Source organism: Sus scrofa, chromosome 9 (genome assembly GCF_054392235.1).
Source record: "Sus scrofa isolate SSC_HxYL_T2T_F1_AM1 chromosome 9, Sscrofa_HxYL_maternal_Yorkshire_Landrace_v2.0, whole genome shotgun sequence".
In the NCBI taxonomy this organism is placed as follows: domain Eukaryota; kingdom Metazoa; phylum Chordata; class Mammalia; order Artiodactyla; family Suidae; genus Sus; species Sus scrofa.
Genome location: NC_139391.1, coordinates 48235486 through 48262358, shown reverse-complemented (window position 1 = coordinate 48262358; position 26873 = coordinate 48235486). Strand labels below are relative to the sequence as shown.

At 41.0% G+C, this 26873-nt stretch overlaps 1 protein-coding gene across 20 annotated transcripts in view; it reads right to left on the bottom strand.

Annotated features, from left to right (window-relative positions):
* Positions 1-7529, bottom strand: part of TBCEL (tubulin folding cofactor E like) — an 86886-nt gene extending 79357 nt beyond the window's left edge. For 6 of the 20 annotated variants that reach the window (XM_084974471.1, XM_084974478.1, XM_084974474.1 and 3 more), the window contains exon 1: positions 7337-7522. The gene's annotated coding sequence lies outside the window, so the exon portion shown is untranslated. 20 annotated transcript variants of the gene reach the window in all.
* Positions 7530-26873: the final 19344 nt, after the last annotated feature.

Here is a 26873-nt window from a genome sequence, read left to right as displayed (position 1 = left end):
AAAATCTTGGTGAAAAAAAAAATGCCCTTACATTCAAGAATAAGCAATTGGATAAAGTACACTACATTCACTAAGTTGAAATGTTTACACAGCAATGGAAATCAATAACTGATTGTTTGCTATGACTACTTCCTTATCATATGAATGAATTTTAAAAACACTGCTAAATGGACAAAACAACTAATCACAAGAATATATACAGTACAATCCCACTTAAAATTTAAAAACACAAAATTAGGAGTTCCCGTCGTGGCGCAGTGGTTAACGAATCCGACTGGGAACCATGAGGTTGCGGGTTCGGTCCCTGCCCTTGCTCAGTGGGTTAACGATCCGGCGTTGCCGTGAGCTGTGGTGTAGGTTGCAGACGCGGTTCGGATCCTGCGTTGCTGTGGCTCTGGCGTAGGCTGGTGGCTACAGCTCCGATTCAACCCCTAGCCTGGGAACCTCCATGTGCCGCGGGAGCGGCCCAAGAGATAGCAACAACAACAACAACAAAAGACAAAAAGACAAAAAAAATTAAAAAATAAAATAAAATAAAATAAAATAAAAACACAAAATTAATCCTCATATATTTAGGGTTACATGTGAAGATGGTAAATGTAAAGAAAAGACAGAAAGTAATAAACACAAGGTTCAGAATTGTGGAATCTTGGAGGGTGGGGGTGTAAATCAAGCACACAGGAGGCAAAAACACAATTGTTCATTCCTTCCTCAAACATGCTCCTCCTCCACCAGTCCCCATTCCAAGGGTTATATTTGATTGTTCTCTTCCTCTCACACTTCCTGTAATTAACCTCCAAAACACCCTAATTCTGCCCAAGTTTTTCCATTTCCTTTACTTTTCTCTGGTTTGAGCTCCCAATCAACCCCTTGCTAGCACTCCTGTGAAAGCTTCCTTCCCTGGTCTCTCACAACTGTGTAATTCATTCTCCAAGATCATACAAGTGATCTCTTCAAAATTTAAGTCATGGAGTTCCCATCATGGCACAGCGGTACTGAACCTGACTAGTATCCATGAAGACGCAGGTTCGATCCATGGCCTCGCTCAGTGGGTTAAATGATCTGGTGTTGCCGACCCAACATTGCCATGAGCTGCAGTGCAGGTCGCAGGAGTGGCTTGGACCTGACGTTACTGTAGCTGTAGCTGGGCTGGTGGCTACAGCTCTGATTCCACGCCTAGCCTGGGAACTTTCATGCGCCGCAGGTATGGCCCTAAAAAGACCAAAAAAAAAAAAAGAAAATTTTAAGTCAACTCACATCCTTTAAACTCTCCACTCAGAATAAAATCCAATCTTTATCATCGTCTTCAGGGCTTCATTCCATCTGTTCAGTGCTTACCTCTCTAACCTTAGCACTCCCCACACTTTTCCTAGCCCACTGCATTTCAACCAGCAAGACTTCTTTTCTACTCCTCAAACCTGCCAAGCTGATTCCCCCTCTTAAGGCTTTCACAGGAATGCCCTTTCCCTGGCTCTTGGCTTAGCAGGCTTCATCTCAGCATTTAAGCTTCAAATAAATTTAAACACGAATGTTACCTTCTCTGACCAACCCACTAAAAATGGCACCAGTGCCACCAGCCATCACTTAATCACTTCACTCTTTCATTCTTTACAGCACTTATCACTATCGGTTGGCTTAGTGATAAACTTCACCAGAACCAAAGTCCCACAACAGCAGGGATGTGTCAGTCCAGTCTAGTGCTGAAAGGAGAGCAGTGTCTGCACACACAGCAACAAATATTTACTGGATAAATTAAAAAAGCAATTTTTACTTTGAATAAACATGAAGTAGTATCTTCTGGCAGATGAAAATCAAGAACACCAATGAGAAGAGTGACAGATGCTAGGAAATATTGAGAATCACCATAAAAGCATTAATCGAAGGATTTTAGTTTAATCCTTTTCCTAACAGTACTAACAGTAGATCACACTCCTAAGGACCATTAATGAATAATTAGTGGTCATCTCACGTAGCCACAGTTCTAAGTTTTGGAAGTATGTCATCTGTTTAACCCTCCTGTTCGATCTGAGTTCAATCATGAATATGCACTGAAATGTGAGCAAGTTATTGGTATCTTTATGCCTGATTTCTTCTTTGTAAAACAGAACTATTAACAGCTATTTCAGTCATTGTGAAGTTTAAATGACAAAAAAAAAAGTTTTTAAAGTATCTAGTTGTGCCTGGCTTGTAGTCAGTAGTCAAAAAATCATAGTTATTATGATGAAAGCTGAGAGTGGGAAAGTCCCAGACAAATGGGAGAGCTTATGAGTCAAATAACCCCCAAGCATCTTCTGCCTCTAAACAGAGAGACTAATTATATATGACGTACTGGGAACATATACAGGACTAAATCCTTTTCCCTCCAAAATAAGACCAGCGTGGGCAAAGGTAATACATATATATATATATGGACAAAGCACTTTGTGAATACCAAGGAATTGACTCTCTTCAAGGAGGTCAGTCACATATAAACCTGAGTCTTAAAAGAGAGCCCCAGGAATTCCTAGGTGAAAAATAAGGAGGAAAAGCAAAGTAAAAGTGAGAGATGCAGTGTGACTGGTGTGGAGTGAGAGGGAGGACGGCTGGAAGATGAAGATGGGCTGGCCAGACCAGATGGCAAGGGACCAAGGGCCTGTTTAAAAGTCTGTACTTCACCCTTCAGGGAGATGAAGGACGGTGGGGGGAATCTAACACATTAATTTGATACCAATCCTTCTAGAAAAGGCAAAACACCTTTATGACTTTAAATCCTATAAAGATCCACCATCTGTTACATCTAAAATGAAAAATAAATTTTAAGCCCGAATTCTTAAAAACATGAGCAATTTGCCTATCAACAATGACTGACAATGGAACCTATTCTCATTTCATTACTTCAATGACCCTTGTTATCAATCACACTGACCATTGTGACAAGAGCAGATAACATCTACATTCACTATGTGCCTTGTACTATGTTGTTTTATATGTGTTATCGTTCAATTCTCACAACACCTTTATAAGAAATACTACTTAATTTACTCCCTCTTACAGATGGAAAAACTAAAGCAAAAAGAACGTTTAGTCAGTGAGTAAAAGATTCGTATCGCAGCTGCTTGACTCCAAGGGCCTAAATTTAAACCAATCTGCTGAAATGACACCACTCTGTTCATTTACATCATTTGCTCAAAAACTGTATGTGTACCTACCGTACTTTAAAGCATCATGCTAGGTCAGTGAGTCTCAAATTTTACTGTGTATTAGAACTACCTAGGCAGATTCCTACATTCTGGTAAGTCTAGGGTGGAATTTCCAGAGATCTGCACTATAAGTCCAATCAATTCTGATTCACTTGGTCCATGAACTATATATACTCTGGTAAACCCTGAGCTAGGTGTCCTAGAGATTCAAGTATATTTGAGCCTCCTGTCTCCATGAGTTTACAATCTAAAAGGGGTAAAAACAAGATACATAAACAGCGTATACAAAGCAATACAGGAAGACTATAGTTCATTTGGTCCATGAACTATATATACTCTGGAAAACCCTGAGCTAGGTGTCCTAGAGATTCAAGTATATTTGAGCCTCCTGTCTCCATGAGTTTACAATCTAAAAGGGGTAAAAACAAGATACACAAACAGCGTATACAAAGCAATACAGGAAGACTTCAAGGAAGAAGGGTCATCTGTAATGAAATGAAGATGACAAGGATTTCATGAAGAAAGGGAACACATTTCCTGAACTTTCAGGAATAATGTTACATACAAAGGAAGGTATGGTGAGTAGACAGCGTGGCAGGAACAGGGGATCTGCATTTAGGGATGGAAAATAATGTCAGTCAATAGCAGAGGCTATAGAATGTGCTCAGGCCCAACCTAAATACTATGGGCTTTATTCAGTGGGAAGGTGGGAAATGGCTAGTGGTTTTTGAGGAGGGAAATGGTAACTTACAGAAATATTCTTTGGAAGGGTACTCTGATGAAGCTATGCAGGATCAAGCAGATTGAGAACAACGGAAATAGCCAAGGCTGTCAGCATTCCAATCTCAAAGAAAGAAAAGCTAGAATACAGTAGTGGAAAAGCTAAAAAAGAATGGTATCTCTTAACAATTGCATGTAGGGCAAAGGCAACAATCACAGCTAAATGATTTCTTCACCCCTTAAGTCTAAATTGTATTACTGTGAGTTCCATGTTACTTTTTACTTTTTCTTATATAGCTAACTAGGCACAAAATATATAGAATTCACTTGCTTAAAAATAACAGAGCTCACTAAGAGGTCATGAAACAGGCCTCTGAGCAGCCAAAATACATGTCACACAGTTCTTATACTAAAAAAAAAAAAAGTATTGATATATATAAAACATTTAATATTTAATATATATAAATGAAAGAACATTATTCAGAGCTACACAATCTTATTTTACACAAAATTCTAACAATGGAAAGCATCTAATTTCCAAATCCACAGCAGTTTGGAAGCAAAAATGAGAAGGGAAAAAGAGCCTACTCTAAACGGAAATACTTAAGGGTCTCAGGTTCAAGAAATGAAAACCATAAAAAAAAGCACACACAATCACTCAGGGTAAATTCTCCACAACTGTTTATTGAAAAATACACACGAGTCCCAGAAAAACAAAATTAATGAGAATCTTCCTTAAAGTCCCAAATACCTACCACAAAAAGAAAACCTTTAAACATTCTTTAAAGCTAAATATTTTAAAACAAATATTTAGTTAATTAAAAGATAATTTTTTTTGCCTTTGTTTTTTGGGGTTTTTTTAGGGCTGCACCCAAGGTCTATGGAGGTTCCTAGGCTAGGCATCGAATCTGAGCTACAGCTGCTGGCCTACACCTCAACCACAGCAATGCAGGATCCGAGCTGTGTCTGCAACCTACACCACAGCTCACGGCAATGCCAGATCCCTAACCTACTGAGCGAGGCCAGGGATCGAACCTGCAACTTCATGGTTCCTAGTAGGATTCGTTGATCACTGAGCACGATGGGAACCCTGCGGCCACATTCTTGATTAGATATCATATGAAAGCATTCTTATTATCTTCAAACTTTGAGTGTTATAAAATATATCTTTCTTACCTTTAACTATTTGTTGACCATGTCTTGATTACTCATGAGAGAGGGGCTATGCTTAAAGGATGCCTTGTGTGCAGCCCTAAAAAGCGAAAAAAAAAAAAGAATGTGGCCCCAGTGGTGAACTTTAATCTGGGCGACTCTTCCTCATGAATGTGCCTTTGAACTTCATCTTCCAATTAATATGAAGGTATCTTCAACAAAAATTTACACTTAATAGTTAATAACCAGACCAGTAACTGGTCTTAAACATATACCCTATAAATCAGGCAACATTATTTGACATTCAACGCCCTGGAACAACTGGCTGTGTGACAACTTTTAAATGGACTTTAAACATGGAAACACATGAAGGCCTCTCACCTTGTTCCTGAACACTCAATTAACGTTTATAATAACACTTTGCAAAAAGGACCTCACCTATTTTATAAACAGATGAAAACATCATTTTCATGGGGGTAATTAAGATGTTAACAGACTCAAAGTTATACTTAAGTTTATGATTAAATTACTTAAGTCATGAACCTCCACCTTTAATCATATAGAAAAAGTATACTGTACATTAATTACTGGAGTAAGAAGAGTATGGGTTTCAACATGAGATTTTTTTAAACAGCAGAAAAGCAAATCAGTGTACTGTGTATTTATAACATTGTAACATTAAAATAAAATTACCTTAAAGATGTTGTAGGGATCTAATAAGCCTCTCATTTCTCAGAACAGTAAAAGAGAAAATTAAAGTACACGCTTATTTCAAAAATTTCATCAAATGATCAGGCAATATTAAGATACCAAAGATTAAGACTGTGGTACAATATGCTACACATTATAAATATGTAAACAAATGAAGCAATCAATTGCACTAGCTTGGTTCTACTCTCCTCCTTGGCCCTCATTCCGCTCCTTATAATCATCTTTGCTCTCTAGAAACATACAACATGAGGACACTAATGCCAAAGAAATTTGCCTTGGAAACAAGTGTTTTTCAAACTGCAACTGTGACTTATAAATCAATTTAGTGGATTGCAGTCAACAGGTTTTTTAATGAAAATGAATGAAATATAACAGCAATGATCAGTATGCATCATTAGCAATAAGGGTAAATCCTAGGTGGGTAAGTACTAGATCATGATGTAAAACGTACTTCTTACTATTGAACAAGATTAAAAAAAATAAAAAATGTTGGAAGCGCCTACCCTAGAGGTCTAGGTCAAATACCTCAGGACCCAAAGATCTACCCAGATGGACTCTAGGAAACCAATTTAAGAGCTCCAGGGCAGCATAAAAAGAATGGGGACAGGCCTCAACTAAGCCTGTATTTGGACTTCAAAGAATTGCTAACTTCCCCAAACCGCAGCCCTAGGTGGTGCCTCCACGCTTCTGGTAGCTTAGCAACCTTCGGAGTAGAGCTCCTCCTCCCCCCACTGACTAAACAGTTCTACTCTTCCAACCAACTTTCCTCAACTACAACTTCTAAAATCACTGTGCCCCAAGAGAAGACAGCATGAAATCTCCTTCTTGCTTCACCAATTCCCAAAAGGTCTTCCTAGAAGCGGACCTCAAACTCAGCACTCCCCATTCTCAGCAAAGAAGCTCCTCACGGATCCTTCCCCTCCCCCGCTTCCAGTTCCCAGGACAAGCACCCTCCTCCCTAGCCCTATCTTACCCCAATCGCCTCAGTCAGTATCTTGGGGGCAAAACGATTCTTCCAAAAGCCCTTATTCAACTTTCACAGCCTTTTAACAGCCTTTACCAGCCCGTGGATTGAGCAGGCCTGGTGTCCCTGGGAATGCCCGCCCCGCTCCCTGACCCACCAAACCTCCCTGGGGATACGTCCTCTTTTTTTTTTTTTTTTTTTCCCTTTTTTGATTCAGTGGTTCAGAGGCAAGTTTCCTATTTCCTCAGCAGCCTCAGACTCGTCTCCTACCAGCCAGGAGGCGTTTCCCCACCCCCACGCCCCGGGCACAGCGAGAATCCCAGATTCCCCCAGGAACTCAGGCAGCACCCCACCACCACCCAGGTGGCCGCCTCCAACCCGGGCCGCGTCTCCCTCACTCAGCTCAGGCCCTCCCCGCTCCGCCCCGGCCCAGGCCCGGCCCCATCCTCCCTCCGGCCCGGGCAGGTGTCCCATCCTCCCCTTCGCCCAGGCAGGCCGCGTCCCGCTCCGAGTTCTTCCCGCTGTTTCCTCGCATGGCGCCCCGGTTCCGGAGGGGAGACCCTTGGGGATTGAGAAGCCGGCGGAGCCGGCAGGCCCGGGCTCCACTCACCCCTCAGCCCGGGAGGCGGGGGAGCCGCAGCGGCGGCTCCTCGGGCTGCGCCTCTCCTCCCCCCTCCCGGCTGCCGCTGCCGTGGCCGCCGCTCAGCCTCCGGCCTGCTCCCGGCCGGCCCTGGACCGGCTCCGCTTCACCTGGTTCCCAACTCCGGCCGCCAGAGCCCAGTGTCCTGCATTGACCCGGAAGCAGCTTTCCCGGCCCAACAACAACACGTGACCCCGCCGCACGTGTCACGTCCGCTGCGTGAATGGGAGGGGGCGCCGGAGGAGCGGGTCCTCCCTGACAAAAATGGGTTGCCATGGCGACGGGAATCCAGGTGAAGGCCTGGCCACAACTAAAAACACATCTCACCTGCTCTTTCTCTTGCTCATCATGAGGGGATACCCCGGGTGCAAAAGAGGAGTGTAAATTGTCACAGCGGAGTGCAATAACGGCAGGTCAGAGCAGAACCAAGGCCTCTGAGTGACTGCTGAATGCAGAAGGAGCTTAAGCTGAGCCTTTACAGACTTACCTAGAATTTTGTCCTGATTCTGTCACCAATTTGCAGTGTGACCCTGATCAATTCACTCCCTGTCTCTGTCTTCAGTGTCTTCATCAGCGAGCTCTAGGCTGTAATGGAATAGGATCCCGAGATGCTTTTGCGTAAGGACGTGGTAGCATTCTGGCCCTTTCCTCTTCACAAGGCCTGTGGCATCCTGAGCTTTCCGTGCTCCAAAACAATGTAGTAATAGCATCTTCCACTTACTGAGCCCCTTTTAGGTACCAGGCACTGTGCATTCTATTTCTAATTTTTATGACCTTCCCAAAGTAGGTGTTGTACAGAATTGAAAACTAAAGCTGGAGTTCCCGTCGTGGCGCAGTGGTTAACGAATCCGACTAGGAACCATGAGGTTGCGGGTTCGATCCCTGCCCTTGCTCAGTGGGTTAACGATCCGGCGTTGCCGTGAGCTGTGGTGTAGGTTGCAGACGCGGCTCGGATCCCGCGTTGCTGTGGCTCTGGCGTAGGCCGGTGGCTACAGCTCCGATTCAACCCCTAGCCTGGGAACCTCCATATGCCGCGGGAGCGGCCCAAGAAATAGCAACAACAACAACAAAAAAGACAAAAGACAAAAAAAAACAAAAAACAAAAAAACTAAAGCTAACAGAGGTTAAGTGATCTGCCAAAGACCATCCAGTTAGTAAAAGTGACAAGGCTGGTTGAGAAATTAAGAATCCGCAATACTAGTCCTGGTTTTTCCACTCACCAGCCATGTCACTTGAACTCTTTCTGCCTTAGAGGTTTACCTCCCAGATGACTTGCACTGGATGAAGTACCAAGGTCAATATATAGAATGTTTTACATGAATCTGTTTTCAAGAGCAAGTGCCATAGATTCTATCAAAATCACAAAGAAATCACTATTCAAAAAACCTTTAGTCTACATTATAGCTTTACATTCTGAGCCATATGTGAACTCCCCACAATTGATTTTTAATTGAGATATAAATGATATATAACATTGTGTGTTAATTTGATACATTTATATATTGCAATATAATTACCACTGTGGCTTTAAAACCTCCACCATTTCACATAATTATCACTTCTTTTTTGCTGTTGTGAGAACAGTTAAGATTTAGTCTCTTTGCAATTTTACATGCAACTTTAAAGTTAATAACACATTATCATTGACTATAATCATGTTACTGAACATTATATCTCCAGAACTCATTCATCTTCTAGTTGCAGATATGTACCCCTTAATAACATTTCTTTGATTCCCCCAACCCCCGGCCCCTGGAAACTAACATTCTACTCTTTCTATGAGTTTGGCTTTTTTAGATTCCCCATATAAAGGACACCATACATTATTTGTCTTTCTCTCTCTGACTTAGCACATTGCCTTATGTTTTATCCATGATGTTGCAAATGCAGATTTCCTGCTTTTTCATGGCTGAATAATTTTGTGGTGTGTATATGTACACCAGTCTTTATCCCTTCATTCATTTACAGACTCTTAGGTTGTTTCTGTATCTTTGCTATTGCAGATAAAGCTTCAGTGAACATGGGAGTGCAGATATATTTTTAATATCCTATTTGTGTTTCCTTTGGCTCTATACCCAGAAGTGAGGTTGCTGGATCCTATTATAGTTTGATTTTTAATTTTTTGAGGAACCTCCATACTGTTTTCCACAGTGGCTATATCAACTTACTTTTCCACCAGCAGTGAACAAGAATTCCCTTTTCTCCACATCCTCACCAACACTTGTTATCTCTTGTCTTCTTGATGATTGTTATCCAACAGATGTAAGTTAATATCTCATTGTGGTTTTCATTTGCATTTCCTTGATGATTTGTGATATTGAGTACCTTTTCATTGGCTCTTTGGGTGTCTTCTTGGGAAAAATGCCTATTCAAATTTTATGCCCATTTTTGAATTGGATTGTTTTTTGGCTATTGATTTGTATGAGTTGCTTATAATTTTGAATATTGACTCCTTATTTGATACATGGTTTGCAAATATTTTGTCTTATTCTATAGGTTACCTTTTCATTTTGTTCATTGTTTCTTTTGCTGCCTATGCAGAAGCTTTTTAGTTAATTGTAGTCCCATGTGTTGGTTTTTTTTATTTTGTTGCTTGTGCTTTTGGTGTCATAGCCAAAGAATCATTGCCAAGATTAGTGTCAAGGAGACTCTTTCAATGCTTTCTTTGAGGAGTTTTACAATATCAGGTCTTGTGTTTAAGTCTTTAATCCATTTTGAGTTGATTTTTGTATGGTTGTAAAATTGGAGTCCAATTTCATTTTTCTGTATGTGGTTATCCAGTTTTCCCAACTCCATTTTTTGAAGAGACTATCCTGTCTCCATTGTATAGTCTTGGTTCTTTTGTAGGTATTAGTTGGCTCTAAGTGTAGGGGTTTATCTCTGGGCTCTCTAAAATGAGTGAAGACACTGGCATGTTTTTATGCCAGTACCACAGTGTTCTAATTATTATAGTTTTGTAATATAATTTGAAATCAGGACATGTGATGCCTCTAGTTTTAGTCTTCTTTTTCAGTATTACGTTGGCAATTCAGAGCCTTTTGTAGTTCTATACAAATTTTAGAATATTTTCTATCTCTGTGAAAACTGCCATTGCAATTCTAATAGCGATTGCACTGACTCTGTAAATGGCTTTGGATAGTATGGACAGTTTAACAATATTGACTCTTTGATCCATGAATGCAAGATATCTTTACATTTTTTGTATGTCTTCTACACTTTCTTTCATCAGGTCTTGTAGATTTTATTGCCATAAGTCTTAACAAATTTAAGATTGAAATCATGCCAAGTATCTTTTGTAACCACGATTATAAAAAACCAGAAATCAAAAAGAGAAAAACTGGAAAATATACAAATGTGTGTAGATTAAACAACACACTCCTAAACAATTAATGGGTCAAAGAAAAATATCAAAAGAAAAATTTTAAATATCTCAAAAGTAAATGAAAATTGAAACACAATACCCTAATAACTATGGGATGCTACAAAATCAGCTCTTACAAATAAGCATGTAGTGATAAATGCATATATTATGAAAATAGAAAGATGTCAAATAAATAGCCTAAATTTACACCTCAAGGAATTAGCAAAAGAATAATAAATTAAGCTCAAAGCTAGTATAAGGGAAGAATAACAAAGATCAGAGCAGAGATAAGTGAAATAGAGACCATAAAAATGATAGAAAAGTTCAAGAAATCTAGAAGCTGATTTTTTGAAAAAGGTAAACAAAATTGACAGACCTTTAGCTGGCCTAAGAAAAAAATGAGTGAAGACACAAATAACAAAAATTGGAAATGAAAGGAGAGATATCACAACTGATACCGCAGAAATACATAGAATCATAAAAGACTACTATGAACAATTATGTGCCAACAAATTGGATGAATTTATCCAAAAAAATGGATAAATTCCTAGAAATATACAACTTACCAAGACTGAATCATGAAGAATAGAAAATCTGAACAGAGCAATAAGGAAATTGAATAACTAATCCAAAGCTTCCCAACACAAAAATTCCAGGACCAAATGGTTTCACTGTTGAATTCTACCAAACATTCAAAGAAGAAGTGGTGCCAGTCCCTCTCAAATATTTCCAAATAGTTGAAGAGGAGGGAACACTCCCAAACTTATTTTGTTAGTCCAGAATTATCCTAATAGCAAAGCCAACTAAGGATAGTACAAGAAAAGAAAACTATAGACCACTATCCATGCTGAATATAGATGTAAAAATTCACCATGAAATTTTAGCAAACTGAGTTCAACAACACATTTGGATGTTCATTCAATAAATGGGATGTATCCCTGGGATGCAAGGATGGCTCAATATATGCAAATTAATACATGCAATAGATCACATTAATAGAATAAAACATAAAAATCATATGATCATCTCAGATGCAAAAAAGGGCATTTGACAAAATACAACATCCTTCATTAAAAAAAACAAAACTCTCAACAGGAAAAGAAACAACGCAGAGTTACCGTTGTGGCTCAGCAGTAATGAACCCGACTAGTATCTCTAGGACATGGATTCAATCCCTGGCCCCACTCATTGAGTTAAAGATCTGGTGTTGCTGTGAGCTGTGGTGTAAGTCACAGACGTGGCTCACATCCTGCATTGCTGTAGCTGTAGCATAGGCTGACAGCTGCAGCTCCAATTCAACCCCTACCCTGGGAATTTCCATATGCCACAGGTGCAGCCTTAAAAAGGAAATTAAAAAGAAAAAAAACCCTCAACGAATTGGGTATAGGAGGAACATACAATATAATAAGTAAATAGAATGAAATAAATAAATAATATGACATACCCACAGCTAACATCCTACGCAACAGTGAAAAGTTGAAAGCTTTTTCCTCTGATAACTAGAATTACAAAAGTACTTATTCTCTTATTCAACATAGTAGTACAAGTCCTAGCTAGAACAATCACTCAAAATAAAGAAAGGCAACAAAATTGGAAAGGAAGAAGTATAATTGTCATTATTTGCAGATGATGTGATATTTTACATAGCAAGTCCTAAGACTCAACCAAAAAACTGTTGGAACTAATCAACAAATTCTGTAACATTGCAGGATATAAAATCATACAGAAATCAGTTACATTTCTGGAGTTCCTGTCGTGGCGCAATGGTTAACGAATCCGACCAGGAACCATGAGGTTGCAGGTTCAATCCCTGCCCTTGCTCAGTGGGTTAAGGATCAGGCATTGCTGTGAGCTGTGGTGTGGGTCGCAGATGCGGCTCAGATCCCGCGTTGCTGTGGCTCTGGTGTAGGCCAGGGCTACGGCTCCAATTTGACCCCTAGCCTGGGAACCTCCATATGCCGCGGGAACGGCCCTAGAAATGGCAAAAAGAGCAAAAAAAGAAAGAAAGAGAAAGAAAGAAAGAAAGAAAGAAAGAAAGAAAGAAAGAAAGAAAGAAAGAAAGAAAGAAAGAAAGAAAGAAAGAAAGAAAGAAGGAAGGAAGAAAGAAAAGAAAAGAAATATAGTGTGAATAGATATGGAAAGTTGAGAGAATTTTAGTGAGCATTTGATGCCTAATAATAGTAGCTAAATGTATAATGAGCTCTCGCTAGAGCCAGATATTTTTCTTAGCTTTTCATGCACTTACTCATTTAGATTCTAAAGATAAATTTTATGCAAACCCAAGTCACTTTTCTTTGGGAAGGATTAATCATTTAAAAGGAGAATCTCTAAAATTGACATACTTCTAGGTCTATAGTTGGCTGATAAACATTCAACAACTAGTTCAAGAGTTGACCATGGTAGTTGACAAAATTTGTAGAATAAATGAATAATCCTGGAACATAATTCAACTACTGATTATATTATTGAGTTACACTTTAAAGAACCATTTGTACACTCAATTGAGGATGCATTAAATACATTTAATCCGGTGTTCTGAGTCATGTTTCAAATGCAGTCTCACAATAAAGCAGCTGCTTTGCTTCCCTGGTGTTCTCTGCTCTCGGTAAACATTTTACTCAGCAAAGTTGTATCACAGTAAGCATTGCTTCCAAGCCAGAAACCTGTCGTAGGCAAACTTAGCTTTCCATTAAATTGAAATATCCCTCATAGGTTTCCATCTGTTTTGGAAGATTTTGTTGCTCACTTACCTCTGGAGGCTCCAAAGAACTCTGTGAATGTGTCATTTCAAAACAATTGTACCAATTTTGAAATAACACCGAGTGTAATTAAATATATTGTACATAATGTTAATCCAAAAGATTGAGCCAACTATTGAGGAGCTAGGAAGGTAATCTTTCCAATATGAAAATTTCCTGTTATGTTATTTCATTATTTGTTTAGAATTTGAGAGCTATTTTTGTCTAAAAATCCTCAGAGTACTCCCATATGACTCACTGAAACCTGGCTCTTCTCATGTAAGATTGTAAACCAGGCAAGTAAGGTAGAGTTCAGAAATGGAAAAGTAAATGAGAAAAAGAAAGGTTCAGGAGGGACTTTCAAAGAGCAGTAGTATTATTCCATACTTTTATTTATTTTGGCCTCGCCTGCTGCACGCAGAAGTCCCCAGGCCAGGGATCAAACCCAAGCCACCGCAGTGACAACACCTTAACCACTAGGCCACCAGGGAACTCCAGTATTGTTCCATACATTTTACGTGATAAAGTTGTATAGCAACAGATATCACCTTGGTGCTAGTAGACTGGCTTTCCACAAAATTAAAAATCTCTCCTTATATAATGGCCTGATTCACTGACTCTGTGATAGTTTCAAAATAGGCCACAAGGGAGATCCCACTGTGGCTCAGTGGAAATGAATCCAACTAGTATCCATGAGGACACCTCAGGTTCGATCCCTGGCCTTGCTCAGTAGATCAGGGATCCAGCATTACCGTGAACTGTGGTGCAGGTTGCAGGGGTGCCTTGGATCCCACATTGCTGTGGCTATGGCTGTGGTGGCAGCTGTAGCTTCAATTCTACCCCTAGCCTGGGAGCTTCCATATGCCCAGGGTGTGGCCCCAAAAGGGGAAAAAAAAAAAGGACAAAATAAGCCACAAATTCTTTGGCTCTTCTTCCCCTGAGCAGTGGGGTCCTCTTTCCTTGGACCTGGCTGGGCCTTTGTGACTGCCTCGAGGCAGTAGAGTAAAATGCCAGGTACGGTTCTCCTATTCTCTTGGGACATATGTGCTTAAGACTTAGCTACCTTGCTGTGAGGAAGCCAGTGGAACCGCATGGAAAGGTTGCAAAAAGGTATTCCAATACCCCTGGCTAAGGTCTCACTCAGTCAACGACATCAACTACCAGGCAGGGTGAGGGAATGAGCCTTTCCATGTTTCCAGCTCCCAATGTTGAGTCACACCCCCTCCCCCCAGCCTTTGAGGATTTCTGGCTGTGGCCCGAGGCGTTATGGAGCAAAGACAAGCCCTCCCACTGGGTCCCCACTGAATTCCTGACCCACCAAATCCATGAGCCTAATAAAATGGCTGTTTCATGCTACTAAGTTTGGGGTAGTTTTTGGTTCAGAAACAGATACCTGGAACCCACTCCTAGTTGAAGATTAGAATCTGGGCACCACGTGGTTTTCCTGGCTCACTTTCCATTGCTCTTCCTACCCCGCCCCTGCCAGACTCCTCTCTTCCCACGACCCCTCCCCAGCCTGCTCTCTTTCACACAGGCACCGCTGTACTCCCACATTCCCTGGGCCTTTGTCAGCACTAGTCCCTCTTCCTGGGCCTGAGCATCCATGAGACGCAGATTTGAACCTCATGTGGGACTCTGAGTAGCAGAGTAATCAACCTCTAATCCTCGCCAGAAAAATAGGAACAGAAACAGAAACTATGAATAGATCAAATGGCTAAAGTATGTAATGTGCTTAGAGCCTTGTACATAGTAAACACTCCATAGATGTTAGCTATTCTTATACTTTCTCTCTCTCAAGTGATATTCTATTGAACAGTCAAAGCTTAAATGAAACCTTTTGTCTTTTAAGTTTGAGCTCATATGTCAGCTCTTCTGTGAAGACTTCCCCGCTTACCAGAAAAATCAAATTGCTCCTTCCTTTATGCTCCCAGTTACATTTCATATTCTTTTATTACCACTTTTAACAAATAACTTATATATGTGCCCCTCAGTGACCCCAAATTCTTCAAGAGAAATTTTAAGCTAAAGCCCTCACGGAAGTAAAGAATGTCTTTGTCTCTTGTGTGAGTGTATGTGTGTATGTGTGTGCACGCATATATATTTGGTATATGGATATCAAATACCATAATGGAGAAAGGAAAGTGAGCAATTGGTTAATGGCTATGGCAGGACAAGACTCAAGAATTTATAGACCTCCCTGCCTGCTTGAATACTCTTTCCACTCACAAATATACACCTTTTGACTTTGTTGAGGATACATAAATGAATTGTGGAAGTCGTGTAAGGGGAGGTGTATGTTTTTCATCCATTCACTACTGTCCACTGTGTACCAGCCATTACGCTGGGTGCTATACAATTTAGACTCCATGGCCCACCAATTTACTCACCCCTTTGTGAAGGGCACTGCTTTTTCTCAAAGAGGGGACCCTGTGGTTCAGAGCGGAGGCCCATCACCTCACTTTTGGTAATAATGCCGAATTATATGCACTCATCTCAGTTAGAGACAAGACATGGGATTTGAGTGAGTTAAGATGTACCTTTGAACCTATGGCAAGGCTTAATATATATAATTTTTTAAAAAAGAACTGACATGCCAGAGAGCAAAAGAAAGGCAAAAAACGCCCCGATGGTCCTTCATGCATAAAGATGTCAATGATTGCAAAGTACGGGTCCTTGACTCTCAGCCCCACAAATTATCTGCTGAGTGCCACTGCTTAATGTCTCAGGTTGGCACTGTTTTTGCTTCCCTTCGGCATACGGAATAAGATTTTTGCTTACACATAAACAGTGCCACCCCATCCCAGATAGTAACCCACCAGGAAAATGGAACGTAAAATTGCTTTCCTGAACTGTTTTGCTTTTAGCAAGTTATTTTCCAGAGTTTTCCCAGCATGTCTCAAGCGGCACTTTAATACCTCAACTCCTGAGGTGTAATGGTATATTATAAATGATGTATTGGGAAAAACACTTCTTTAGGATCTAAATGGGAGTTAATAATTTAACTGCATTTTTAAGGGCGGCATTTCAACATGTGTAGATGAAGTTTCCACGGGAGAAACAAAATGCTAGTCTAGTCTCCTTTATACCAATCAATCCTTAGACCACCCGCAGTGATAACACTTGGCATAATTTCTTTTATAGATTAGTATGGAATGAGGTATTGTAGACACCTAGGAATGTATATTTATGTATCTATATATGAGTGTTCTTCCAGCTAAAAACAAGGTGAAAGGAGAAGAAGAAATAGGACAGGGACAAAGATGACCCCAAGGTGAGACTTAAAATATGCATACACTGCAGACATACAGTTTACAGTTGGGTCTCAAATTGAGCTTTCCAGATACTCAGTCAAAAAAGGAAAGGAACCTTATCAGTTCACAGCATCTAAAGGATAAAACCAAGTGCCCAAGGGATTTTTTAAGCTGTTTTTGGCACCAAGATCAGATAGGGCTCTTTCCCTCGAGGCCTGGTAAAATAGACAGTGTACAATGCAAGGAACATCAGACTCAAAACACTCTTTGCAATAGAGTTAGTGACCTTCACTGGGCGTTTACTCATAAAGACCCTCCGTCTCAGCTAATAGCATTTCACCAAAGCGTAATTCTGTAAGAGCAATTCTTTAGAGACCCACCCTCGTCTATAGCATCAGTTCTCTGCTAATCAGTAATGTGCAACCAGAAATTGAAACCAGAAAACCTTATATTAATAAAACATACTGGCTGGCTATCACCTGCGTGCAAGAAGTTAGGTTTTGCCACTAAATGCTTTACTGACTTAGATTTTGATCAGCATGAAAAGACTCCAATGCCTTCCCCAACAGCATAATAACCGCCAGGAGGGTGTAGCTGATAGCAGTGCCTAGTAGCAGCCTGGAAAAGAGTCATGAGTTTTCATCATCATCATCACGAGCTCTTCCATTTCTTGAACCTTCTTATTTACAAAGCACTTTATATGCACTTTACAAGTGTTGTCTCTGTAATCCTCCCAGCAATACTGTGAGAGATTTTATTTTACCAAAAAAACCATTGGAGATGATGGTTAAATGAATTGCCCAAAGCACCATCAGCTCATCAGTGGTATAGCCAGAATCTGACTCCCGTTCCGACTTTCCATCGCCCCATACCACTTCTGTATTTCTACCACTAATTAGGAGGTCCCCCTCCTAGGTCACCACCCCTTCTATTTTTTATGACTTCTTCCCAAATAGCACATAGGGCTAAAAATCATTTAAAAACAGAAATCATGCTGTTGATCTTTTGGGTAGATTTAATATTCTAGTAGAAAGGGAGAGGGAGAAAAGCATTCCTCAATCCTTTTACTTTGTTTGCAGCATTGAGCAGTCTGAGTGCTTGGACAGTCTTGATTTCTATTGACTAACACATTCTCATTAAAAACCACTTATCTGCATTCCTTTAATGAGGTTACTGCCCCTTTTATGCATTTGTGATAGGGAGTTGTTCTTTGGTTTTGTTTTTTCCTGCTTGCATCTGTTTTGTTTCATCAGTACACATCAAGACGATGCCAGCGCTGCCAGAAGCGGCCCTCCATATGTTACAGATGCACTCAAGACCATGAGACTTTAAGAAAAAGCATCCTTGTTGGCATTAGACCAATATTTCAGCCTTCCAAAATATCTAACTGAGGCTGTGTCCATATAATTAAGAATATTGCTTTGAAAGGATGGTTGAGTGAGTGTTTTTGTAGTCAACGATTAAACTTGAAATACAGCATTGTTCACCTGAGAGGCAAGGGTTTTCACTCAGTATTATATTGTAAAGTCTCATCCATATGTAGAGGTGGTTTAGTCACTTTTACAGCTGTGAATTTTTCCATTGTAGTAATTAAATCCGAATTAATTTTTAAAAAACCAAACTGCTGCAGTAAATATTCATGTCTACTTGTAAACACATGCAAGAGTTTTTCTAGAGTATATGTCAAGATATGGAATTGATGATTCATAGTCTTCCTCATCTTTACATTTACTAGATATTGCCAATTTTTCTTTCCAGTTTTTGTTTTTTTTATTGTGTGTTTGTTTTGTTTTTTGCTTTTTAGGGCCGCACCAGGGGCATATGGAGGTTCCCAGGCTAGGGGTCCAATCGGAGCTACGGCTGCTGGCCTATGCCAGAGCCACAGCAACGTGGGATCTGAGCCACATCTGTGACCTACACCACAGCTCACAGCAATGCCAGATCCTTAACCCGCTGAGTGAGGCCAGGGATTGAACCCACATCCTCATGGATGCTAGTCAGGTTCGTTAACCACTGAGCCATGAAGAAAACTCCTCTTTCCAGTTTATATTCCTCCCACCAACAGTGCAGATATGAGACTTCTTTTAAACCAACATCCTCACTAGCCCTTGGTATTATCAGATTTTTAATTATTTATTTAGCCTTCTTGATAGGTATGAAATATTACTTTGTTGTTTTGAAGATCTTTAGGCATTTGAAAAGTAGCTGACTTGGTAGCTCTATGAAAACATAGCCCTATACTCAATGAGGTGGACAATCCATGAGAAAAATTTATTCAATGTATTCAATGACTGTGGTCAAGGAGAACAGTTGCTGCCAGTGCTTTGAGCCATTGCAGCTAAAATAAAAATGTCCCTGGTATTCATATTTTGACAGGTTGTAAAAAGTTCTCCTCCTTGTCTTATGCTCCATACCTTTTTTGGTTCAAATTGGGTTATGAATTCGGTGCTACCAATATGTAAGTAAAGTTCACGTTCATCTGTGTGGGGGAAGTAATTGCTTGGAAATTTGAAGGCTGACCTTAGACCATGGCCTGAACGTCTGTAGACATGCTAGATGCCTGGGGTTGTGCATTGGAGTGAGTGGGGGAGAGAAGTGGGTGGCGGGGGGAAGATTCCAGCCACCCAGACGTAGGCAGGAAGCTGGGTAGGGAGGGGTCTGAGAAGGAAGAATGGACAGGGCTCTGGAAAGAAGCAACTCCTGAGCCTGATTAATTAGTTGCCTCTTGATCTGTGTTTATTTACCTTTTGTTATCTCCAGAGCCTTCCATGGTTGTCTGCTTTCATCATTTTGGCCTTGTTGCATCTCTGCTACCGGGAATTAAGAGTCCAAAGTCCACTTGAGCCCTTTTGTGAAAGAGCAGACGTGGCCCCAGAGACAAAGGTGGCCGCCACAGTGATTGTGACAAGACTCTGAGGTGAAGGTGAATTTCTTGAGGGGACAGAAACTGGATCAGGTCAATCTAGATTCCCATTCCAATGTAGACATTCTCCCTCCATTTCGATCTCGGAAGGTTGTATGAAGGGAGGCTGTGGGGTTTCTTTTGCTCAGAATTTCCCACAAAGGCAGGCTGGCTGACCCCGTTGTGAAATAAGCCTCCCAGTCCTTAATTTCCGGGAGTCGGCATGATGTCACACAAAGAGCATGATCTTTGAAGCTGGCAAGCTTGAGTTCACATTCATGCTGGGAGAGGTTTGTGAACTTGGGCAAATTACCTCCACTCCCTGAGCCTTCAACTCTTCATCTCTAAAATGTGGGTAAGAAAGACTAGCTGAGAGGGCAGCTGTGAGGATTAAATGTAATTTATGTAAAAGCAGCAGGGACACAATCAAAACAAAAGATGTTTTAGTTCCCTTCCTTCCCTGTCTGCCCCCCCCCACAACCCCTCTGTCTCTGGGACCAGCTTTCCCACAGACCCAGTGCCCCCAGAAACCGCAGGATCCTTGGAGGCAGGAACCTTTATAACCTTCAGAAAAGGTGACCTCTCCTAGACCTTGCCTCTGCGATTGGGCAATTGACTTATAATGATTAACTCAATATTATACCTCCTTAAGCCAAAGAAACCTCTCTATTGATGATGTCAGGTATCCTAGCAGGTTTATGGGGGACATGCCCTATCTGGTGGCAGTTGGGATCTTGTAGTAATTAACACTAACGTCCAGATCATACCACTTCCCTTCTGGGCAAGCTTTTGGTGTTCTGGCCGGCAAGAATTCTACCACTGAACCACCAATGCCTGATGGTGTTCTATTTTGGAGTGACTAGATTTCTCCCTCAAAGTCCTCAGGGAACAATCATTGTCCTTACTGCCCTTAATGTAACTTCTGGAAGAGATTTAGGACCAATAGATGGGATTACAATTATCTGTGACACTCTTTGGTATTAAATTAAGATGTTTTCAATGGTTGCTGGCTGGCTTAGGGGGCTGCCTATGGACCCTTTCATCTCTCTCATCACCTTTCAAAGATGCCCCTGCAATGACATTTTCCAGGAAGAATGCAGCCTCTGATAAGGAATCCGAATGGGGTCTCAGCCCCGTGCTCACCCAGGGGACCCTCAGCTGGCAGGAAACATCCTTCTCTCTGGCACACCAGCTCCTTACTGAGAGTCTTAGTGGGGAAACTGAAGATCAAATCAGTTTAATCTCTGACCCGCACACTGACCACCTAGCAAGGTTCTGTCTTAAGGGCCAGGGGGAATCTGAAATAATTCCTGTCGTTTTCATCACAGCGTTCTGCCTCCACAGGCGGCTTCAGCTGCTTACGGCCATCCATCTGCCATACCTCTCCCGTTCTACATGAAGACTAGAATACTGTTGAAATCTTATTCCAGCAGTTCTCAAATCGGGTGGGTATTACCAAGCATGAAGTCATCATCAAAAAACTCAATTTTAAAGAATTAGTTCTTGGGGAAAAATAAGAAAGAACATTTCCTCCTGTTTACTCTGAGATTTGCTTTTTTCAATAGTGTGGTTATTGTGCCTTTCTTAATCTCTGGAGATTAGACTGCAATTTTTCACCTAGACTCCAATTTGCTCATAAATCTCTTCATTTTGTTTAATTTACATGTTTTGGCCAACTTCATGGTTTAATAATGAGAAATAAAATTGGAGCCTTAATGACTACTAAGGAGGGAATTTTCATTTCATCTGGAATTAAAAGAGCTGTCGAAGGGGCAGGCATCCTGTCAGACCAGCTGCCACAACCTTAGCTGAAGCCTGCCAAATGGGACTTGATGTTACACATTTCTTTATACTCAGAGTAAGCCTCCAATACGATTACGTGAAAATCCTTCAAATCCAGCCCTGCTTACATCCACCTGATTGCTTTGGCCCTATTGATTAGCTCCAAACTATTCATTGAATTCAGGCCATCTGAGAAGCCCCCAAGTCCCTGGGGTGTCCCTCACACACTGCCCATCAGAGCCAAGGCACGTTACCCAGCTCCAGGCCTCTTCAGCACAAGTTGTATAATGGGGGCCCCGAGACCGCAATTATCAGATAACTAGCCAATAGAGAGTACTGTTTCAGCACGTCCACCCGAGCAGACTTTAACTTAAAAGAGAGAAAGAACTCTAAAAAGTTTTAAAACCCTTTCCCTGTAGGTTTACCACTGGAGAAAAGTATTCACAGCATGGCCGTGTGGCCTAGAATTCCCCCCTTATCCCAGAGCTGCAAGGAAACACTAGCTGGGTAATTCCCTTTGTGCAGAGAGAGGGGCTCTGGTTTCTTTTGCTTGTATAGAATATAGCGGGTCCTCAGAGACAGTGGATGGAGAGGCCACTTGGCACTGAGTAGAATAATGGGAACTGGCTGGAGACAGACCAACCCGTTTCTATTGGGAGCCTATTGGATGGATAGAAAAAAACAATCTCAGATTCTCCCACCCTAGTTACCGCCGTTCAGGTATGTCCCAGGCCCTCTTTCCTCACCATACATCACTTCTTTCTAAGAGGTATCCTGCCATTACCTGTTTAGCCTTTAATCATATATTGACTTAGGTTAGAATGTTTGGTGCAATTAGACTAATTTTAGCACAGACTGTAAATTCCTCAAGGATAGAGAACCTTGTTTTATATTTTATGTTCATTCAATTTTTTTTTTTTTTTTTTTTTGCTATTTCTTTGGGCTGCTCCCACGGCATATGGAGGTTCCCAGGCTAGGGGTCAAATCGGAGCTGTAGCCACCAGCCTACGCCAGAGCCACAGCAACGCGGGATCTGAGCTGTGTCTGCAACCTACACCACAGCTCACGGCAATGCCAGATCGTTAACCCACTGAGCAAGGGCAGGGACCGAACCCGCAACCTCATGGTTCCTAGTTGGATTCGTTAACCACTGCGCCACAACGGGAACTCCCTCATTCAATTATTGATTAATAAAAAGAGTCAGCAATTAATCCACTTAGTATTCCAGTACCTGCTAAAAGGAGAGCACTGTGCAAGACTCACTTCTAGGTACTCCAGGGACTCCAGAAAAGTGTAGTACCTAATTTCTGCCTTCTCCTAGTTCCCAATCTCATTGGATAAGCTCAAGGTATATGGAAAGTTAGATAATGCAGTAGCATACAGTAAGATGACAGCGATTCAAAAACCCATAGAAATTGGAGTTCCTGCTGTGGTACAGTGGGTTAATGATCTGGCTTGTCTCTGTGGAGGCACTGGTTCCATTCCTGGCCCAGCACAGCGGGTCAAGGATCCAGTGTTGCTGCAGCTGTGGCATAGGTCGAAGCTCTGGCTTGGATTCCGTCTGGCCCTGGAACTTCCATATGCCATGGGGGTGGCAAAAAAAAAAAAAAAAAAAAAAAAAATGACCAGAAGACAAAATTTTCATAGTGTCTTTAGGTATTGACATTTGGGGTGTTTTTTTCCCCATGTTTTGGGTTTTCCAAATTTTCTATAATGCATATGTATTATTTTAATAATCATAAAAGACTAAACCTTAAAGTATGAGTTAAGTAGCAATACAATGACAGAAATGTCACAAAGCCAAATTTATATTCAGGGTCAAGTGAGTGGCCCAGAAAGTGATTTCCTTCAGTTTTAAAAACCTTGTTTCTGCATCCTTCAGGATCTAGATAGAAGTGTGCACATAAAAGATGTCAAAAGAACGTTTTGACTGTATAATCATAAACTCTTGATGAACATGAAGTTTGTCGATTACATAATTCCTTATGCGTTTTGTAATCATGTCTTTCATTGTTAAATAAATCTCTGATGAATTTGTAACCATGTATACATCTTCAACAAGATAATATTTTGTATTATATATTATTTCCACTTGCATTATAGTCATGTACAATTGTCTCCTCTTTTAAATGACACTTGGAAGGCAGACCTCATGCCTGACAATCATAGGTGCTCAAGGTTGAAATGAAAAGGACTTTACTAAAAATAGCAACGACTCTAGAGCTGGGCAGCTGTGTTCAAATCCTTGTTCTGCCACTGACTTCTGACTTCTAAACTCCTGCTGGCCAAGTAAAATAGTTTCCTTTTCTGTAACAGGAGGGAAATACTATCTTCCTGCTATGAATATAAAAATAGCATATAGAAAATAGAGCATATTATCTGGCAATGACTAAGTACTCTACATAAAATAAACAACAAGGTCCTACTGTATAGCACAAGGAACTATATTCAATATCTTGTCAGAAACAAAAATGGAAAAGAGTATGAAAAAGAACACACACACACATGTAACTGAATCACTTTGCTACACACCAGAAACACAACATTGTAAATCACCTACACTTCAATAAAAAAGGACTCCGTAAAAGGTAGGTATTATTATCATCATGTTATTCTTCCATAATGGAGCATCACAATAGGCCACTTAGTCTGACTTCTCATAAAATATAAGAATCCTCTCTGATGTCCTTAATTTATTAAGGTATCTCTGAGACCACTAACTTGCATACTTACAGTGACAGGGAGCTCACTGTTCGGCTTAAAAGTTCTACTTTTATTGATCCATGTCCTGTGTCTCAGCAATGTACACAATTAGTTCTAGGGACTGCAGAGAGTAAAATGTCCTCTGCCTTTTCCACAGGACCTCACCCATCTTCATATCTCTCAGCGACACCCACAAACCTCCCTCTCTCCCCACCACTGCAAACAAAGCATTTAATAAAGGTTTCCTGGTTTGAACGGTTAGAGATACCTCTTTGGTTGTGGTGGCTTTGGTATAATCCCAAGGGTGGGCTATGACCTAAAATGGAGTAACTGATTGCTGGAGGGTCCTTCCAGATTTTCAAGTCTAGGGGGCAAACGTCTAGCTCTATCAGACTCTCCTTATAATTTTCCTCATTTACATTGTTACCTCTGATCCCTGAACAAGACTCTCTCTCTGGAATCAAAAGCAGAGAAGCTGGATGTTTATATCAACAAAATGACCGTTCTGGTTCACTGGTGTGTGCTGTAATGAAAACCATCAACCCTCATTGCCGTTAATGATAAGAAATGTCATCAGAGAATCTAATAAAATCTCTTCTCATAAAATTCCATCTCTAAAGTAATATAGTTAGAATCTCTGTTGATTTCTGAGCATTTATGGCAGCAGGTTGTTTCAAAACTAATGCAAAGTATTAGGGGTGAACAAAGTTATAGAAATCAAGTGATTGTCTGCTTCAACAGCAAAAAGCAAGCATATGCAGAACCCTGCCTATGTTCTATCCTTTCTGTAGGAAACCCCCCAGATGGGATTAAATGATAGGCTGCAGTGGAAGATACCTGGTAAAGGAGACAGACAAAACTGAGTCTGCATGTTTGCCTTTCATTATGAGGCTTTGTCTTTTACTGGCTGTGGCACTATGGACATGTTATTTAACTTCCAGGAGCCTTTGTTTTCTCTCCTGAAAGTAGTAATATTTAATTCAGAGGCCATCTTGGGATTAAATAAACAAATGTCTGTCGTGTGATTGGCATGTAGCAGATACTGGAGAAAAGTTGGTTATTTCCCTCTGTTCCCTTCCTTCTTTAATCTAAACATGAACACTTAAGAAAATTGCAGCAGGAGTTCCCATCATGGCTCAGTAGTTAAAGAATCCGACTAGGAACCATGAGGTTGTGGGTTCGATCCCTGGCCTTGCTCAGTGGGTTAAGGATCCAGCGCTGCCGTGAGCTGTGGTGTAGGTCACAGACGCAGCCCAGAGCTGGCGCTGCTGTGGCTGTGGCATAGGCTGGCAGCTGTAGCTCCAATTAGACCCTAGCCTGGGAACCTCCATGTGCCTGGGGTGCGGCCCTAGAAAAAGACAAAAAGACAAAAAAAAAAAAAAAAAAGAGAGAGAGAGAAAGAAAATTACAGCATTTTTCCAAACTCATCAAAACTGGCCAGATTTCACAGAATGGTAATCAGTCTACATGCTAGAGCTATGATATGTTTCCCTTCGTGAAATTTTTTTCCAGTTTTCCTGGTGAGTAAGGAGGAAACTGGATTTGATTTTGATTATTTTGGTAAAGATGATCACATTTCTTCTGAGCAGGTACCACCTTGATGGACTTATATTGAAAAGGATAGCCCATGAACCAAGTTTTGGTCATTTCATTTTGGAGCAGAAATCACTTTTTGAGGATAATGAGGAGAGAAGGGAGAAGGCTGATCGATTTTTTTTCTAAAGCCAGTGTGGGAGTCAGGAGGCTGAATTCTTATAACCGGTATAGAAGGCATGTGGACAGCTGGAAGAAAACATTTCCTTGTATCTACCGATTGGAACCAAATCTCCACCCACTTACGGATATTATCAACCTACTGTCCCCACCAGGTTCATGCCCAGTCAAATAAATGAAGTAATATTTTTGCCTGGCATAAATTATTAAGTTGCTCTATGCACGGTTGCCTTAAATTGGAGATGTATTAGCATATTTCCACCACTCAGTTTCAAACCTGCAGCATTTTTATGTACATTTGCTCTCAGCTGACTTTGCCTCATTCATTCATGCATTCATTCATGGGAACCAAATATGTGCAAAGAATCTTATGCACTGTGAATGAATAAAAGATGAAAAGGCATTTTCTCTGCTTTTGAAGGGCCTTCCTCTGGTAGGTGGAAGTAGGAAGAACAACACATGTGTCAGGTACATACAGTTCAGTGTAGGATGTGATAAGGGACATAGAGAAAGTCTGGGAATGTTCCAGAGAGGGAGAGGTGATTCTCTTAGCGTCTTGGTGATGGGGATCAGTGAAGATGTCACAGGGAGCTGATATTTGCACTGGATCTTATCTTCAGTGTGCATAGGCTTTGACAAGGGAGACGTGAATGGGAAAGGCATTCCAGCAGCCAGGAACTGCCAAAGCAAAGGCAGAGGGGAAGAAAAGCAGTACTGAGTAGGAAGCGGTATGGTTGACTGCAAGGTGGGATGGAAGGTAGGTGAGAAAAGGGTCAGGAGAGGGTTGAAAGATCAGGGGGTGCTGAACTAGGGAGGTCTTGACATTCTCTGGAAATAATGGCAGCCTTAGTAAATCTGATTTATTTGCAACAAAAGATAATGCTAGCTGAAAAAAAAATGTGGCTTCTGAGAACTTCTGTTGTGGCTCAGTGGTAACGAACATGACTAGCATCCATGAAGACGCAGATTTGATCCCTGGCCTCTGCTCAGTGGATTAAGGATCCGGGGTTGCCGTGAGCTGTGGTGTAGTTCACAGACGAGGCTCAGATCTGGTGTT